Source organism: Lissotriton vulgaris, chromosome 7 (genome assembly GCF_964263255.1).
Source record: "Lissotriton vulgaris chromosome 7, aLisVul1.2, whole genome shotgun sequence".
Taxonomy (NCBI): Eukaryota; Metazoa; Chordata; class Amphibia; order Caudata; family Salamandridae; genus Lissotriton; species Lissotriton vulgaris.
Window position 1 is genome coordinate 916204274 of NC_141695.1, and position 18650 is coordinate 916222923.

An 18650-nucleotide genomic window follows, 5' to 3' on the forward strand; every position below is an offset into this window, starting at 1 on the left:
ACCAAAGATATCCCAACAGGACTGAACATTCGCCAGTCACAGCTCAAATATGACATAATAGCTCTCACTGCCACCACTAAATATATATATATGCACACACACAATTCTAAGCTCAATCTTAGATTTACAACTCACTTACATTTGAACACTCACCTAATGTGGGAAAATGAGTGCACATCTTCACAATGATATGGTATGCTAAATGAATTTGGTATGGTATGTTACATGAATTTCAATAACCTAACCTATAACATATCACAAAATTGCATAGCATAACATAACATAACAAATCATAACATAGCATAACATATCATAACATAACATTACACAACAATCCCAATCCACTGTAGGAGTACAAGCCTTTATTAAAGAGATGCTCTCGATAAGTATCCCACTCACAACAACTCATAACTTTGTAATAACTGTCTACAATGGAAATCTAAATCATCACATACAGAAAATGTATACATATCTACTAAACAGTGTACTAAGTTGGGGAAATAAGAAGACATAATACATCTTCTACATTATAAATGAATACACATAGAGACGTGCCAACACAAAAAACATGTAAACAACACAACAAACCCGGGGTCTAAAAACCAATACTATGGTTGGCTATCTACACTTTCACAGAGGTAAAGTGGTGCCTAAGTCACTACTATGCCAAAAATGAAGAACTCACAACAAAAGGAAGAAAACCTTGCAGTGATATATGGTGAGATCCAACCTCATTAGTCTGGATAGCCATCAACTTCTCGTTGTGATCAGTATAATTATTTGGTCACCCAGCTAAAGAAGTGGTATATCTCTTGATCATAGAGAACACCATTCCTATGGTAATGGGTTGGATCTTGCCCACATTCACTTAGAAAAATACAATCAATCAATCAATCAATCAATCATCGCATTTATATAGCGCACTACTCACCCAGAGGGTCTCAAGGCGCTGGGGGAGGGGGGTCCGCTACAATGAACAACTGTGTAGTTGACCACCGAGAAGATAAGGTGCAGTGCAAAACACAAAGATATGTGGGGATTTAAAATAGGGTGATGTGGCACAAAATAGAAAACTTTTTATTAAGGTGTGAACACTTCCCCTAATTAAAAACAGAACATAGTGCTAACGGCAGTTTAAACAAATAACTGCCAAAAAGGGCCAACATGTTTCAGCCGATCGGGCAGACCGTCCCTAGGCTTTCTTCAGAGCATCTGCTCTCAAGTATTGCTACTGCATATGCACGTGATAATCCTACACCGTGAAAATATGATACTAATCAAGATATGATACTAATCAAGAACGTGAAAGATTCTTAATGTTAATCATGAATGAAATAACAATAGTAGTGCAAGTATCAGGATCACTTTTAAAGCATGTAAATATTTTAAACTTGAAGTTTTAGGCAGTTTCTTACCTGGGGCGAGACTGCTTCGCTCCAGGCAGCATCACGATCTGACATCGGAGCGCCGCCTGCGATTGACGCTGGGCACTCCCCCCACCCACCGGAGCCGCCATCTTGGGTAGGGAAGGGAGACGGTACAGTCTATCGTCCCTCCCACCCTCCTCACCCAATCTATGAATAAATACAGCCGCACTACCCGTCCGCGCAGCGGGCGGGCGCAGCGGGCGCGCCGGTGGCGCGCCGAAGGCGCGCCTAAGGCAAGCCCGTCTGCGCCCGTCCGCGCCTGGCACGGGCCCAGGGCCAGTCCCCCTATCCAGGCAAATAGGGAGAACCGCGTAAGCTGGACCAGAGAACAGCTTTTACAAATAGGCTTGGGCTCTTGTACTTCACCTGCCCGCTGCCCCCCTAACAATTTAGACGGCCTCTCCTTCAATTGTCCTCAGTGCAACCTAACTCTCCCTCCTTGGTGCGAACGCACCCCACCTCTACCTCCCGCCCCGACTGTACGTATTCTGAAATTAGCGCTGATTAATTGCAGATCTCTCCCCCGTCACGCTAATGAAATCTGGTCGACCCTGACCACTTACAGCTGGGATATCCTATTCCTTACGGAGTCTTGGACAAAAAACACCTCAAACCCGGATATCTACCTAGCCACCCCCCCGGACTATCGCTTCTTGGGTATTAACCGAGAAGGAAAAACTGGAGGTGGTCTGGCCATTATGTTCAAATAAAATACAAATAATAGTGGAGGGTCAAAAGAATGAATTTTCTGAAAAAACGACTATGTGTGAGAATCAGTGGCAATAGTCCACTAATCAGGGTACATCATTCGTGGTTATTGAAAAATGTGGCTCACTAATCAAGAGTTACTACTAGGCGGTGATTTGGGCAAACATAGATGCCGTTTAAATTTTACCGTCCTTTTCTTAAGAATAACCGACAAAAGACATTCCTCTCTACAAACGGAGGTTTGGCCTTTGCCATGATACCTAATTCTGCTGAGGCCCTAAACAGGGCACATTGGCCATTTAAACCCGCAAGCACGCCAGAATAAGTTGTGATTAAGTGTGAAGTCAGCGGCTGCTGACGTGTCTTTGTATGTCTTTCTTTTCACTTTAGAGCGGTGCTTCAATTACCTGCGCTGTGAGCCAGGTGAGGTGAGGCAGTACTCTCCTGCACAATATGGTAAGTGAGAGTCCTACCACATATCATTTCGAGGTATGGTGGTTATATGTAGGAATTAAAGTACTACGAAGAGGATTGCACTAGTGGTTCTCTTTACAGATATGATATACCATGTAAGTGTTTTGGATATCGTAGATATACTAATTGTATGTTTTTTCTCTTTTTTCGACTATGTTTCTTTCACATTGGACGTCTCAGCTGGGAGAATGATCCTTCATTAGTACCCAGGTGAAAGATTTCCTTTTTATATATAATGTTCTAACACACCACTAGCAGTAGCGACACAGGTCCTGAGGAATGCAGTGGATACCTCTGTGATCCAAAAATCTGCTGAAACATGTCATGTCGACCAACCTGTTGGTAGCTATTAGGTGAAACTACCAATTTCGCTCGTTTTAATTCTTAGAAACACTGAGGTCTTTAATAAATAATTTTTCCTCATAGTTATCTAATTTTATATATCACTATCCTGCACTTTTTGCACTTTTACACACCCCCTCGCACTGCTTTTCAGAAGCTCCCTGTGACCCAGTTATACCATCACTGGTCCTTATGCTGTCCCCATTGACCATACTAAAATACTATCCTTCATGGTTAGAAGGAACCCATATGATGAAAAGGGCGCCAAGGAAGAGCTACTGATGGGTATTTTTCAATAACCACGAATGATGTACCCTGATTAGTGGACTATTGCCACTGATTCTCACACATAGTCGTTTTTTCAGAAAATTCATTCTTTTGACCCTCCACTATTATTTGTATTTTGTTCAGTTACTTTCGGGGAGTATAGTGGTGAGTGGTCGTAAAAAATTATCCCTGGGACCCAAACAACCCTTGTTTTATTAATGCTTTTGTGCGGCTAAGGCCGCGGGTCTATTCTCTTTACCCCCTCTATGAGAGCTTGATAGACATTGACTATACGTACCTTCACTACTTTTTTCTGTGTGTGTAATTTGTGCGGTCACTATACTATCATGGCAACAATCCTTGGCCTTTCCTTTGATGAAGTAGAGATTCAATCCATCTTGGATGAGAATCCCAGTATTCTGGATAACATACCTATTCCTCAAGTAAGCACCGATGAAGGTTGGGCAAAAATTCTATCTATTAAAAAGAGTCAATCACGTATTTGTGCCCATGGCGTAGTAATGGCTCAGTACCTACGCGGCAACTGCGCACCCAGTGGACTAATTGTGACTAATGCTCCTAGGCTCTTTTTGGATGATAAAGAATTCCTGAATAATTGGTATCTAATCGCGTGGAAATGTACCCGCGATTGGTTAGTGCTTATAATCAAAACAGCAAAAAAGGCGGCCGATAAAATCTTGGTCGAGATTCAATTATTAGAAGGGCAGATTAGAACTACACTCTCGAGCAAAATCTTCACAAAGAATCTGGATGAAAATAATAAGGCTAACAAAGAATTCAGTGATTCAATTTTGTTTAAGAAACTAGAGAAGTGTAAAAAAGATATAGAAAAATTTGCCACTGAGAAAATCTATCCCTACACCAGCGACTCCTTTGTCCCCCCAGTTTATAACTCTAAGGGTCACAAAGGAGGGTCAAGCTACGGTACTTCCAGCTCTGGCGACGGATCTAGTGATTCAGACTCGTCCAGCCTAGGTAGCAACACCAACAACAAAGGCCGAGGGAGAGGTAACCGAAGGAACTGGAGAGGACCTGGTCAGAACTATATCCAACCCCAGTTTCCACCATGGTGGCAACCAAACCCCTGGTCTCAGGGAGCCCCTTTCCCACAACAGATGATGCCCTTTGGTCCCCAACAATTCTTCCCTGATTTCAATTCCCAGCCTTTTTTAGGACATGGCAGGGGGAGACAGAGAGGGAGGAGGAGAGGACAGCAGCAGAACCAAGTGCAGTGGAACCTCGCACCTCAGTCAATGGGCCTACGGAACGGGAAACAGATACCACAGGATCAAACGACAGCGACAACATCAGGAACGACCTCGTGATAAATCTCAGTTCAAGAACACTATCTGAGACGGAGCTGAAAATGCTCAATAGAGGTCTGGGTTTTGTAGCAACCAATATCGGCGACCCATTCCAGACCCAAATTGAGATGGGGAAATTCTTCAGGAAAATCCGTTTACACTTCCTCTTTGCAAAAGACAACGAAGGTGGAAGAGATACATCACTGATGGACCAGAATACAGGTTTGAAAAGACCCTCCACCTTCAATCCACCCACCACAGGACTTCCAGCTAAGGTTATTGCCTTTGAAGAAGCGGTGGGTAGCGATGTAAAGAATTTGCTGCAACAGAACAGTAAGCCCTTTGTCAATTTCCCGAAGAAAGAACAGATAGCTCTAAAAAATCTCAAAGAGGATTCCTCGATAGTGATCAAACCTGCCGATAAGGGCGGAGCTATAGTGGTCCTCGATACCACCACTTACCGTGAGGAATGCATTCGACAACTTAACGATGTGAGATCATACCGTAAACTTACTGAGGATCCCACCGCCAGACTATCTTTGGCTATAAAACAATATGTGGAAGAAGCACTATCTGAGGGATGGATAACATCAAAGGAGGCATCATACCTACAATTGTCACATCCTGTTATCCCATATTTTTACGTGCTACCTAAAGTGCACAAACCTCAAAGGCCACCGCCTGGACGCCCAATAATATCGGGCATTGGGTCACTGCTCGAACCCCTTTCCACCTTTGTAGACCACTTTTTGAGACCCATGGTCCATAATATGCCTACATACCTACAAGATACGAAGGATGTTCTGAAGATTCTACCAGACGTTGAGTTTGATGCCAACCTGGATCTATTGGTATCGTTCGACGTAGAATCTCTCTATACGTCAATTCCTCAAAGGGAGACCCTTGATGTGATTGAGACTTTGCTACGAACTCGTAATTTAGACTCAATTACTCCGGTCTCTTTTATCATGACTTTGGCCACCTTAGCGATGACCGAAAATTATTTTCAATTCGAGGATTCCATGTATCTACAGGTCTCTGGGACCAGCATGGGCAGTGTTTTTGCCCCGAGCCTGGCGAACCTCTACGTCCATCGGTTCGAAGAAGAAGTCATCCTCACTGAAACCAACCCTTTCCTCGCCTCGTTACGCCTATGGAAACGTTACATTGATGACGTTCTTGTGGTCTGGCGTGGTACTGTGGATGACCTACAAACCTTCCACGTTTGGTTGAATAGCAGAAATGCTTTCCTTCGGTTCACAGTGGAACACAGCAAAACACATCTGGCTTTTCTGGACCTTAAGATCAATGTCACTTCAACAGGTCTTCAATCCGAACTCTACCGGAAACCGATGGCAAGAAACTCTCTACTGAGCTATGAGAGCTGTCACCCTAAAGCTCTGAGAGACAACTTGCCTTACGGACAATTCCTGAGAATACAGAGGAATTGCTCTACCAAGGAGAGTTTCTTTAACCATGCTAAAATATTGGAGAACAATTTACTTGAGAAAAAGTATCCCAAACATCTGATACGAAGATCGAAAAAGAGGGCGTTCAATAACAACCGCGAAAGTCTTCTGGAGCCATCGGTACTCAAAACACAAGAACCCCGGATCACCTGTGTCAACACGTTTGGCACCCGCTCCAATCAGATTCAAAAGATCATAAAGAAGCATTGGGGTATCCTGAATACGGGCAACGACAGCCTGCCTCCCCCTTTGTTTGCTTTTAAAAGGGGTAGAAATCTAAAGGACCAATTGGTCCACACCAGACCTAGATCAGTGACCCCCAGAGCAGTAGGAACACTCTGGGATATGCCAGCCGTGACAGGGCACCATCCCTGTGGGAGCTGTGCTGCATGTCCGTTGACTGCCAAATCAAGAACCATCGACATTGGGGGTGGGCGTCTGTGGGAACAAAGGCGCTTCACCAATTGCAATAGTCTAAATGTCATCTACTTAATAGTCTGCCCCTGTGAGTACAAATACGTGGGGATGACGACTAGGAAAGTCAAGACACGTATTTCCGAACATAAGAGCACCATTAGGTGTCGTAAACAGTCCACCAAAATGACCAATCATTTTTTGGAGGTGGGACATGGCCCAAATGATTTTCGTTGGACTGTGCTTGAACAACCATTGATACCAAATCATGTGACAGACATAAACAAGTTTTTGTTCAAGAAAGAACAAAAATGGGTATATACCCTGAACTCAGACAAGGATGGGCTGAACGATGACATACCGTGGATGTCACTCTGATCTTCAATCCCCTATAACAGTGTGAGGGTAGTCTCAAAATACACTTAACCATTCAGGGTTTTGGCATTAGTTCTGACCAGATAAAAGGCTACGTTTGCCCTCTCCTGGTGATGATATCTATACCTACTAATATCACCGCTAGACCATCCACTAATTGACTATGAACTTTCACACATGGATTCTGCCTAATAATGTGGATCCTATTATGAAAAGTTTGCCACCCACACGCTACTCAGTATGGCACTACATATTCCACAACACCCCAGTGTGTATATCAACTTGTCAGCGAGGCCTATTAGCACTCTTAAATCTAAAGATTTAGTAAATGTCGAATCAGACCGTAGTGCCTCCCTGTACATATATTTGCGCATCTGACTATGATATTACAATGTAAGCGTCACAGACTACGCAAATAAACGTGTTGAAACAGGCACTTTTGCCTCTGAACTACATGCCCCATATTCCTCAAGGGCAGGGGGCGTGATGGGACACGCCCAGTGATGGAAGCATAACTGTTGCTCCTAACTACGCGCGTCACCTCCCCTTACAGCCAGAGGGACGCTGGAAGTATCGACGGACAGGTAAGAGACAATTGCTCTATGCCTGTCTGCCAGCGATTGTAGAAGTTTGTTACAACCGTATGCGCGCGTTCTCCCCAGACCTGTACAGAGCAGGGAGAGCAGGACAGCGCTGAGTGCGAGAGCTTGCATCAGGGTAGTTTGCCCTCCGCCCGAATTGTATCACGCAGACGCTCATAGAGCGGGAGCGTATGTGCTTCCCCATTTACTTACAGCGGCGGAATACACATTGCCATTATCACTGTCCTGCGCTGAAGGCTTGGGGCAGAGACTTATCGCGTGTTTAATCTAACGTGAGCCTACATCGATTAGGAGATACCAATAGACGCTGGGACTGTTTTTCGTGGCTCACTAATCAAGAGTTACTACTAGGCGGTGATTTGGGCAAACATAGATGCCTTTTAAATTTTACCGTCCTTTTCTTAAGAATAACCGACAAAAGACATTCCTCTCTACAAACGGAGGTTTGGCCTTTGCCATGATACCTAATTCTGCCGAGGCCCTAAACAGGGCACATTGGCCATTTAAACCCGCAAGCACGCCAGAATAAGTTGTGATTAAGTGTGAAGTCAGCGGCTGCTGACGTGTCTTTGTATGTCTTTCTTTTCACTTTAGAGCGGTGCTTCAATTACCTGCGCTGTGAGCCAGGTGAGGTGAGGCAGTACTCTCCTGCACAATATGGTAAGTGAGAGTCCTACCACATATCATTTCGAGGTATGGTGGTTATATGTAGGAATTAAAGTACTACGAAGAGGATTGCACTAGTGGTTCTCTTTACAGATATGATATACCATGTAAGTGTTTTGGATATCGTAGATATACTAATTGTATGTTTTTTCTCTTTTTTCGACTATGTTTCTTTCACATTGGACGTCTCAGCTGGGAGAATGATCCTTCATTAGTACCCAGGTGAAAGATTTCCTTTTTATATATAATGTTCTAACACACCACTAGCAGTAGCGACACAGGTCCTGAGGAATGCAGTGGATACCTCTGTGATCCAAAAATCTGCTGAAACATGTCATGTCGACCAACCTGTTGGTAGCTATTAGGTGAAACTACCAATTTCGCTCGTTTTAATTCTTAGAAACACTGAGGTCTTTAATAAATAATTTTTCCTCATAGTTATCTAATTTTATATATCACTATCCTGCACTTTTTGCACTTTTACACACCCCCTCGCACTGCTTTTCAGAAGCTCCCTGTGACCCAGTTATACCATCACTGGTCCTTATGCTGTCCCCATTGACCATACTAAAATACTATCCTTCATGGTTAGAAGGAACCCATATGATGAAAAGGGCGCCAAGGAAGAGCTACTGATGGGTATTTTTCAATAACCACGAATGATGTACCCTGATTAGTGGACTATTGCCACTGATTCTCACACATAGTCGTTTTTTCAGAAAATTCATTCTTTTGACCCTCCACTATTATTTGTATTTTGTTCAGTTACTTTCGGGGAGTATAGTGGTGAGTGGTCGTAAAAAAATATCCCTGGGACCCAAACAACCCTTGTTTTATTAATGCATTATGTTCAAATCCCACCTTAATATCTCCATTAAAAAAATCACTAACATTGGGCTGATCGAAGCCATGTATTTTTCTATTGCTGACTCCGTGGCGGTTTATCTAACCGGCATCTTAGTCTACAACCCTCCTAAAGCATCTCCTTCCTCTTTAACGCAGTTGGTTCACACTATCACTGACCTATCTCTCAAGCACCCGCACTTTATAGTATTAGGGGACTTCAACCTTCATGCGGATGATCCTACCTGTACCCGAGCCACTCGTTTCCTCGACTCTCTTCAGAGTCTGAGCCTGACGCAATTAATTCAAGGTCCGACGCACGTGGCTGGCCATACATTGGACCTAATTTTTTCCAATCTACCAGGGACCATTACCCACCCCACCCTTCCCCTCACTTGGTCCGATCATTTCCTTCTCACGGTCGACATCCCATTACCCCAGGCACCTACCCCGGTGGAACTGGGTACAGACTATAGGCGAAAATGGCACAAAATCACACGCACTGCCCTAGAGCCGGTCTTTAGTTGCCCTCTGGAGCCTTACATAGAAAACATTGACACCTGCGTTAACATGTTCAATGCAACCTTACTGTCTGCGATTGATGGAATTGCTCCATCTCTACCTGTTTCGTCCGCAAGATCCCGCCCCTCTGCTCCTTGGTTTTCAGCGGCACTGCGTGAAGAAAGAAGTCACTGCAAAAGATTAGAACGCAGCTGGAGATTAACATATGATACAGAGGCAAAATCTATCTACAGAACGGCCTTAAAGAAATTCACCAAACTAAAAAAATCTGCCATGAGAGAGTTTTTTGCCTCACAAATTAAAGATGCAGACAACTCGGCAAAGACATTGTTTAAAATTGTTAAAGACTTTGTTAAACCCCCTGCAATGACACCTAACAATCTAGCCAACCAGTCCCTTTGCAATGGACTATCAGATTTCTTTCAGGAAAAAATTGAAAAAATTGCATCCTCCTTTCCTCCAGTTGGGGCATCTGACCTCTCCCTTTCCCCGGTCTCAATCAACCATGACATTGCTCCTACCCTAGTGGCTTTTAAGGACCTCTCTCCAAACCTTGCACTTAAACTACTCTTACAGTGCAAATCTGGTTCTCCTTTGGACCCGATCCCCCCTAAAATCATGAGTGATTTGGCTACTATATTGCTAGAGCCACTTACTTCTATTTGGAATGCCTCTTTACATCTAGGCCAATTCCCCTCAGCCTGGAAAGAAGCTCTGCTTGTGCCTATCCTGAAGAAAACAGATGCGGACCCCATGCAATTTAGTAATTACCGGCCCATCTCTCTCCTTCCGAAACCCGCGAAGGTCTTGGAAAAGGCAGTCCAATTACAACTTGCAGAATATCTAGAGACCAACTTCCTTCTACATGACTCCCAGTCCGGTTTCCGCACGGGCTTTAGCACGGAAACCGCACTGCTAGAAGTATCGGAGACTGTTCGAGAATGTGTGGATAAGGGCGAGGAGGCCATGTTGGTTCTCCTCGACCTGTCCGCCGCTTTCAATACGGTGTCCCACAAAATTCTTCTAGATCGACTGGAGCAGATTGGACTGAGCGGCACTGCCCTGTCGTGGATCAGTTCCTTTCTCCAAGGACGATCACAGAGGGTTCTTCTCAGACCGTTTAAATCGGGATGCAAACCTCTTGTATGCGGAGTCCCACAAGGCTCAGCGCTGAGTCCTTTGTTCTTCAATGTCTACCTGGCCCCTCTTGCCAAGTTAGTGGAGGCATGCGGAGTCAGAGTGATCTCTTATGCTGATGATACACAGCTGATATTCTCCTTTAGAGATCACTCTGACTCCAGCCTCTCTAGCTTTTGCCACTGTCTTGGCGAAATTTGTTCATGGATGGCCTCGAACCACTTGCGTCTTAACACCGACAAGACGGAGGTTCTGTTTTTTAATCAAAAAATGACCATACCACCTTCACTATGGTGGCCAACGGTACTCAATCCCCCCCCAATCCCGGTGCACACCGCCCGCAATCTGGGGTTCATGTTCGATGATACGCTCTCCTGCAGCCCTCAAATAAACAAGGTTACTGCTGCCTGCTTTGGTAAATTAAAGATGATGAGAAAGATCTTCCCATTTTTGCCGATGGATGCATGCAGAACTGTCACTCAGGCTTTAATTACCTCCCACTTGGATTATGCCAACAGTCTTTACGCGGGGGCCCCTCTATATCAAATTGAACGTCTGCAAGTAATTCAAAATGCTGCAGCAAGACTGATTGGCAATATCCCGTTCCGTCACCCGATCTCAGCGTTTCGCAAAGAGCTCCACTGGCTTCCTATAGCCAGTCGCATTAAGTTTAAAACGCTCACTCTTACTTTTCGAGCTCTGAACGGAACCGGCCCAGATTATTTAAGAAAGAGATTGAGACTATCTCACTCAGTCAGAGACTTACGCTCCAATAACCTTTGTCTCATGCTTGTACCATGATTTCGCCGCACAAGAATGGGTGGCAGAGCTTTTGCTGTCCTTGCGGCCAAACATTGGAACAGCTTACCTGTTGACCTCAGATTTGCCCCATCCGAAGCACTGTTCCGTAGACGTCTGAAAACGTGGCTATTTTCATCTATTTAGATTGTTCCTCCTCTCCTGCTGACAGCTTTAGCGCCGGGACACCCCCGTTGGGGGTAGCCGCGCGCTTTACAAGATTCATAAATAAATAATAAATAAATAAAAAGGTTGGAATGGATAAAACCTGTAGTATTCTGATCCTCCGCATCAAGGAATGCAGATGGCATCTACAACAAATTAAATAAAATGAAATTTAATAATTAAATCAAGAGCATTCTCTTCATTGTTTAGTTCATAAAGTGGAATGCATGAAAGAAGCTGATAAGTACTCACCCAGCTTGACCGGGGACTGGACCTCACCTCACCTGGATCGTGCTCAGGATTAGGAGGCCCCAATCTGTAAGAAGTAAGGAGGAAGAGGGAACTATAGAGTAGAAAAATACAGAGCTGTATGTCAAGACAGTCCCTCCATTAACTCAATACGCTAAGTCCCTCCTCACAATCTCCTCCTCTCCAGAGTGCGGTAAATAAAAAGCAGCCACTGGTACATCATCAAGCACCCATGGCACAACAACACACTCAATGCGCATACTTTTAGATAAAATCGTAATCTGAAGTGGACCAGAACCCCACACAGTGTATACCAGTGGAGGTCTGTGTCTTTACAACTCTCATGTGTCTCATTTCAACCTCCACAGGCAGTTGCTCACCCTAGCTATATGGAGGCCTACAGACATAGTGAGTTATTTCAATTGTGTCCTTGCCGGGACACCCTTTACTTCTTATTTTGAATCACATATGTTAGACAACTTGGCCAAATTCTAAACAAACAAATGCCATAATGGTCAATTGTGGCCTCCCTAGAGTGCTCGCTATCAGTAAGGGCCAAGTAGTACTATAATATTACCCCGCAGCCTACCTGTCCGTCGTTGCCTCAAGACTGTCCTGAGTCTTGGGGGAGGCTACGAGCGGAACTGGTTGCTGGTATTCAATAGAGCGCGCTGGGAACTATTTTCTTACAGCGCCCAGTCAGTAGAAGTGCCAGATAAATGGTCCTTACCTTTCAATAAACCATCATTGGAAGGCTTGAATAACGACCGCTGTTGATATAATTTAACGGTCTCTTCATGCTTGTAGTTTAAAACCATTCTACCAACAACAATACTCGCCATCGCAATGCGCCGATGTGTGTAACTACAAAGTGACGTCATCAATATGGCGTTTGTAGTTCGTTGTAAAAGAAATGGCGTTTGTAGTGTGTTATAAGTAAAATTGATAAACAAGATCGCCTGGGCCATTATTCCCCTTTAGTATACCAAACACCTACGCATAAGATGTATATAAATAACTAACCTGAATATTCTGTCAGGTCCCACCATAGTGCCGAAATATATGGAACTACAAAATGACATCATAGCCCTGACGCTTGTAGTTCAGAGTCAGAAACTTGTATCAGAAAGTGTAAACAGCGTTCTTTATGAAGCAAACTGGTCAGAGTAGTGTGAAATTACCTATCCCACATAATCTGTCAAAAGCCACGCAGTGTGCTGAGATGTAATGTATTGTATTATATTGAACTACAGAATGACATCATGGCCCTGGCGCTTGTAGTTCATAATCAAAACATTGCTCCAGTATATGCAAACAACGCTCTTTATGAAGGGACTAAGCTGCCCAGAATAATGTATATCCTGTAGTAAATGGCTATACCATATTTCATCTATTATTTTGCTAGTCAAAATGAATCAAGCAAGTTAGACTACACTGCGCAAAGTTGCCAGTGGATCATAGTGTAGCATGATTAAAAAGGTTTGCTAAACTGAGCTCAACAATACAGCAATTATATCTTGTAGTAACAACTTCCTCATACCATTAATCAATATTCAAAAACCTAGTGACCATACGACAGTGTAGCCAAATACTAAGTGTCATAGTGTATGTGTTGCGTCTCATACAAACAATACACTAAAGGAAGGGGAAAAACATGATCCCATGCAGTGCCCACGTTAGTAGTATGGAATGATACCTTTCGTCACCATTCATTTTTTGACAGTTGGGAACGCCCCCCAGAAGTGACGTAGGAGCTGGAAGTCCCGCCCGGGAAGTCCCTCCCCGGATGTCCCTACCCGGAAGTCCAGGGCCGGAAGTCCCAGGCCGGATGTCCCAGGCCGGAAGTCCAGGGCCGGAAGTCTAGGGACGGAAGTCCTGCCCCTGAGGGTCGGCCTGAGGGGCAACCCTGGAAGCGGGGCTGTTTTAGGGTGTGAGGGCCATTCACACATGAATTAATGAATACGTATGTGTGTCAATAGTGTAGAGTGGTGGTGCGGGGTGCCTAGGCCTATCTGCAAGGCAGCCAGTAGGGCCTACTTGGGTGTTTAGGCTTATGGGTTGGGGGAGCAGAGACTTACCTGTGTGCGCCATGTTGGTTGGGCCAGCAGGGACATGTCTGTGCCTGCAGGGACATGTCTGGGCATGTCCATCGGATAGTTGCGGCTGCAGGCTGATGTTGCTTGAGCAGCGTCGAGGTCCATCTGTGGAATGGGAGCCCTAGAGTGTTGCAGGGTCTTTTTGGAGGTAGGCCAGCCCCCTAGGAGGCGTGGCTAATGCCTATGGAGTTCCTGAGTGGTGGCCTGTGGTATAAGGGCATAGCCATAGCCAGCCAAGGGCGGGAATTCCAATGTCCCCAGAAGAGGCGGGAAGCTAGACTGTTGGTTTGCTGGAACAGTAATTTTGCGCCTAATTTTAAAAATTCTCTGATTGAAAAGGAAAAATAAATAAAATAAAAAATAAATTAAGACAACTGTTATGCAAGTCACGTCATGAAGCTTTATTCGGTGCATAAAAAATGACCATAAAAGCACAAAACACATACATGGTATAATAATTACAGTGATTTACAGGATGGGGAGACTACCAAAATATAAGACACAATGGTTTAAAAACACATACTTTTCCTGGCCTTAATAGATTGAATTAAAAAGGTAGCAGTTAAAAAACAGACATCGACATGTAGCAGGTTAAAAATAAGACTCATAGCCTGAATAACTGTGCGTACACCATATTTAAGAAACATAGGCTTTAAATAGGTTGTACGGAAATTCATATACAGTTTACAGATCAAAAGAAAGTGCAAAGTGCTTTGTTTGGATACACCATCACACATACATGGCCCCTGCGGATATTTCTTAAGAGTTGGCAGAGCTACTAAGTGGTGTGCTACACCAAACCTCAGCCTGGTTAGCACAAACTTGTGTGATGGCCGTGTCACCCATATTAAATAGGGTGAACAGACAAAATATCGACTCCAAAATATCGACTGGACATAATATCGAGTTTTAAATATAGACTGGACAAAATATCGACTGGACATAATATCGACTACAAAAATATCGTTTTTCAGGTAAGTGAAGTAATATCGACTGTTTAAAATATAGATAGCAAAAATATCGAATTTTTAATAATATATAATATTTTATAGTGTATTTTTATGTAATATGTGTGAAAAGTGTGTATTAATGTTATAAAATATTTTATTAAATGGAATTTGTTTTTTTAATAATTGCGTTATGTAATTCTGTAGCGGGTTGTGGGTTTATAGGGGAATAGGGTGGGAAGTAATTTAATAATAATTAATTAATTAATATATGTTTGTAAATATTTATAATTAATAATTAATTGATAATTAATAATAATTAGTTAATTAATTAATATAATTTTGTACATATTTTGAATTAGTAATTAATTGGTAATTGATTAATTGTAATTAGTTAATTACATTAATTAGAATACATTTTAATATATATAATTTTGTGTTATTGTTAAGTAATTAATTGGGAAAAAATCATATTAATTATTAAAATAATTACAGCTAATGTGCTAATATATTTACTTTATTGTTATTGTTAATTAATAATTAATTGGTAATTAAATAATATTGATACATTTTGGGTAAAGGAGTATTTTTAGGGTTCAGGGTCAGTTTTTAGTTTTTGGGTAAAGGGGCATTTTTAGGGTTCAGGGTCAGTTTTCAGTTTTTGGGTAAAGGGGCATTTTTAGGGTTCAGGGTCAGTTTTCAGTTTTTGGGTAAAGGGGCATTTTTAGGGTTCAGGGTCAGTTTTCAGTTTTTGGGTAAAGGGGCATTTTTAGGGTTCAGGGTCAGTTTTCAGTTTTTGGGTAAAGGGGCATTTTTAGGGTTCAGGGTCAGTTTTCAGTTTTTGGGTAAAGGGGCATTTTTAGGGTTCAGGGTCAGTTTTCAGTTTTTTGGGTAAAGGGGCATTTTTAGGGTTCAAGGTCAGTTTTCAGTTTTTGGGTAAAGGGGCATTTTTAGGGTTCAGGGTCAGTTTTTAGTTTTTGGGTAAAGGGGCATTTTTAGGGTTCAGGGTCAGTTTTTAGTTTTTGGGTAAAGGGGTATTTTTAGGGTTCAGGGTCAGTTTTGGGTTTTTGGGTAAAGGGGTATATTTTAGGGTTCAGGGTCAACAAATAAGATTGTAAATTTTTTTTTTATTATTTTCATTTATTATTTAATTATTATAATTTAATTTAAGTATTTTTAAGTATATTTTAGTCATTAAAATTTAATATTAATTTAATTTAACACTGTTTTTAATAAAGTCGATATTTTTTACATCTATATTATTGTTAACGATATTTTGTACTCGATATTTTTGTACTTACCTGTTTGTAGATAGAAAGTCGATATTTTGTCTGTCGATATTTTGGCAACGATATTTTTGCAGGTCGATATTTTGGCAGTCTATATTATTTCAGTGATCCATTAAATAGATGGGAAAACCTTCAACAATAGTGTAACCATTGTAAAATGTGACAGTAGATAAAGATCCGTTAGCAACAGCTCGCTTTCTCACAGAGAAGGCCAAAAATTTGGATTTCAGCTCAGATTTTTTAAATTAAGGCCGCTGCGCCAGGATCAACCAAGACATTTAAATTAAAAATCTCAGAAAACAGCTGATGACATATTTTAACCAGGGTATATTAGAATATTTATCCAATGAGAGACAGCCCTCTATGATCGATCTGGTAAAAGATTTTTCCTCCTGGAGCCAGATTGACCGCCAAGTCATAAGTGGCCTCAGGGATAATTGATCGATCAGGAAATGAGTGTCCATTTCCCGATGGATTAACTCAGCAGAAGCAGAAGTTGGCAACGACAGGAGCTTTTGTTGTTCAATGTATTGAAGTTTCTAGGTAAGGCCTGTCCTTTTGACGGCCCCTCCATCAGAGAGGCTGATGAAAGCCAAGACATTTCACACTCCATTGTGCTCTTATTAGGGATACTCCTACTAGCAGCCTGCCCCATTTCTACTTGTTGTGAGAGCCTTTTGCACATCTTGCTAAAAGGCTGAGTCTGAGGAACAGCCAGAAAATATGATTTGAAAGAGAACCAACTAAAACATTTCTGAAACCTTAGATACTGGATCCACATCCCCTGCCATGGAAATGTGTATGCAAGTGGGATCCAAGGCACCACACTTTGCTTCAGATCCAAGATCTTCATGACCAAGGAAGGGAGTGTTCTGTGGAATACCCAAACGACTGCTATGTGCCCAGAGCTGGTGTCTGCTTGATAGATAGTCTTCCAGAAGGGAGGGGATTTCACTTCTTACTGAGGATCTAGAGTGCCGAGAAGACTACCTACTTGCTAAGAGAATGAAGGACTGTGCTGGCCCTACAGTGGGAGACTGTCCATGAAGAGGAGTCCAGCAGTTTCCTGGTGTGAGAAACACTCACAGGAAGCTGATTGAGAGAGAGTACGAGTTTGAGATTTTTTCAATCATATTATGTTAGATACTTTGATGCAGCTGCTGATCTGTTAAGAAACCAATGGCAACTCCTCAACAGTTCTTCATGGTGCAGCCTGCCACCCATGAGCTGCCACAAACTGGCCTATCCCTGCACTGCCCTTTATTTAATTGAACAGTGTTCATGAAAATACAACTTTTGTGTTTTCATGAACACTGCCATTGTGCAGGTCATCCCTCTTGGCCTCGCCACGAGGCTCCTGATGACAAGAGGAGGAGGAAGAAAGTGGGGCCTAACAAGATCCATCTGTAAAGTGTTGTTTAAAATAGTGAACTCTGTAGATTGATATCTGGGCTTCTCATGTCTGGAGGGAGTAATTCAATGCAAGGCCCAATCCAAACGTCTGCAGTCACAGCTATCTGTTTGTCCTCTTCTTTTACACCTTAATTTCCTTTCTTTAGCAGTCTCCAGGTTTTCTTCCACATTTCAGACACCATTCTGGAAATATACAACACATACACACTCTCGAATGGACTCATTAGACAGAAACAAGTACACACTTCAAGCATAGTACAGATAATCTATAGAATGGGGCATCATTATTCCCCTATTATGGTGCTCCTTTAGGCCACACCACGCTCACTCATACAACCAAAGATATCCCAACAGGACTGAACATTCGCCAGTCACAGCTCAAATATGACATAATAGCTCTCACTGCCACCACTAAATATATATATATGCACACACACAATTCTAAGCTCAATCTTAGATTTACAACTCACTTACATTTGAACACTCACCTAATGTGGGAAAATGAGTGCACATCTTCACAATGATATGGTATGCTAAATGAATTTGGTATGGTATGTTACATGAATTTCAATAACCTAACCTATAACATATCACAAAATTGCATAGCATAACATAACATAACAAATCATAACATAGCATAACATATCATAACATAACATTACACAACAATCCCAATCCACTGTAGGAGTACAAGCCTTTATTAAAGAGATGCTCTCGATAAGTATCCCACTCACAACAACTCATAACTTTGTAATAACTGTCTACAATGGAAATCTAAATCATCACATACAGAAAATGTATACATATCTACTAAACAGTGTACTAAGTTGGGGAAATAAGAAGACATAATACATCTTCTACATTATAAATGAATACACATAGAGACGTGCCAACACAAAAAACATGTAAACAACACAACAAACCCGGGGTCTAAAAACCAATACTATGGTTGGCTATCTACACTTTCACAGAGGTAAAGTGGTGCCTAAGTCACTACTATGCCAAAAATGAAGAACTCACAACAAAAGGAAGAAAACCTTGCAGTGATATATGGTGAGATCCAACCTCATTAGTCTGGATAGCCATCAACTTCTCGTTGTGATCAGTATAATTATTTGGTCA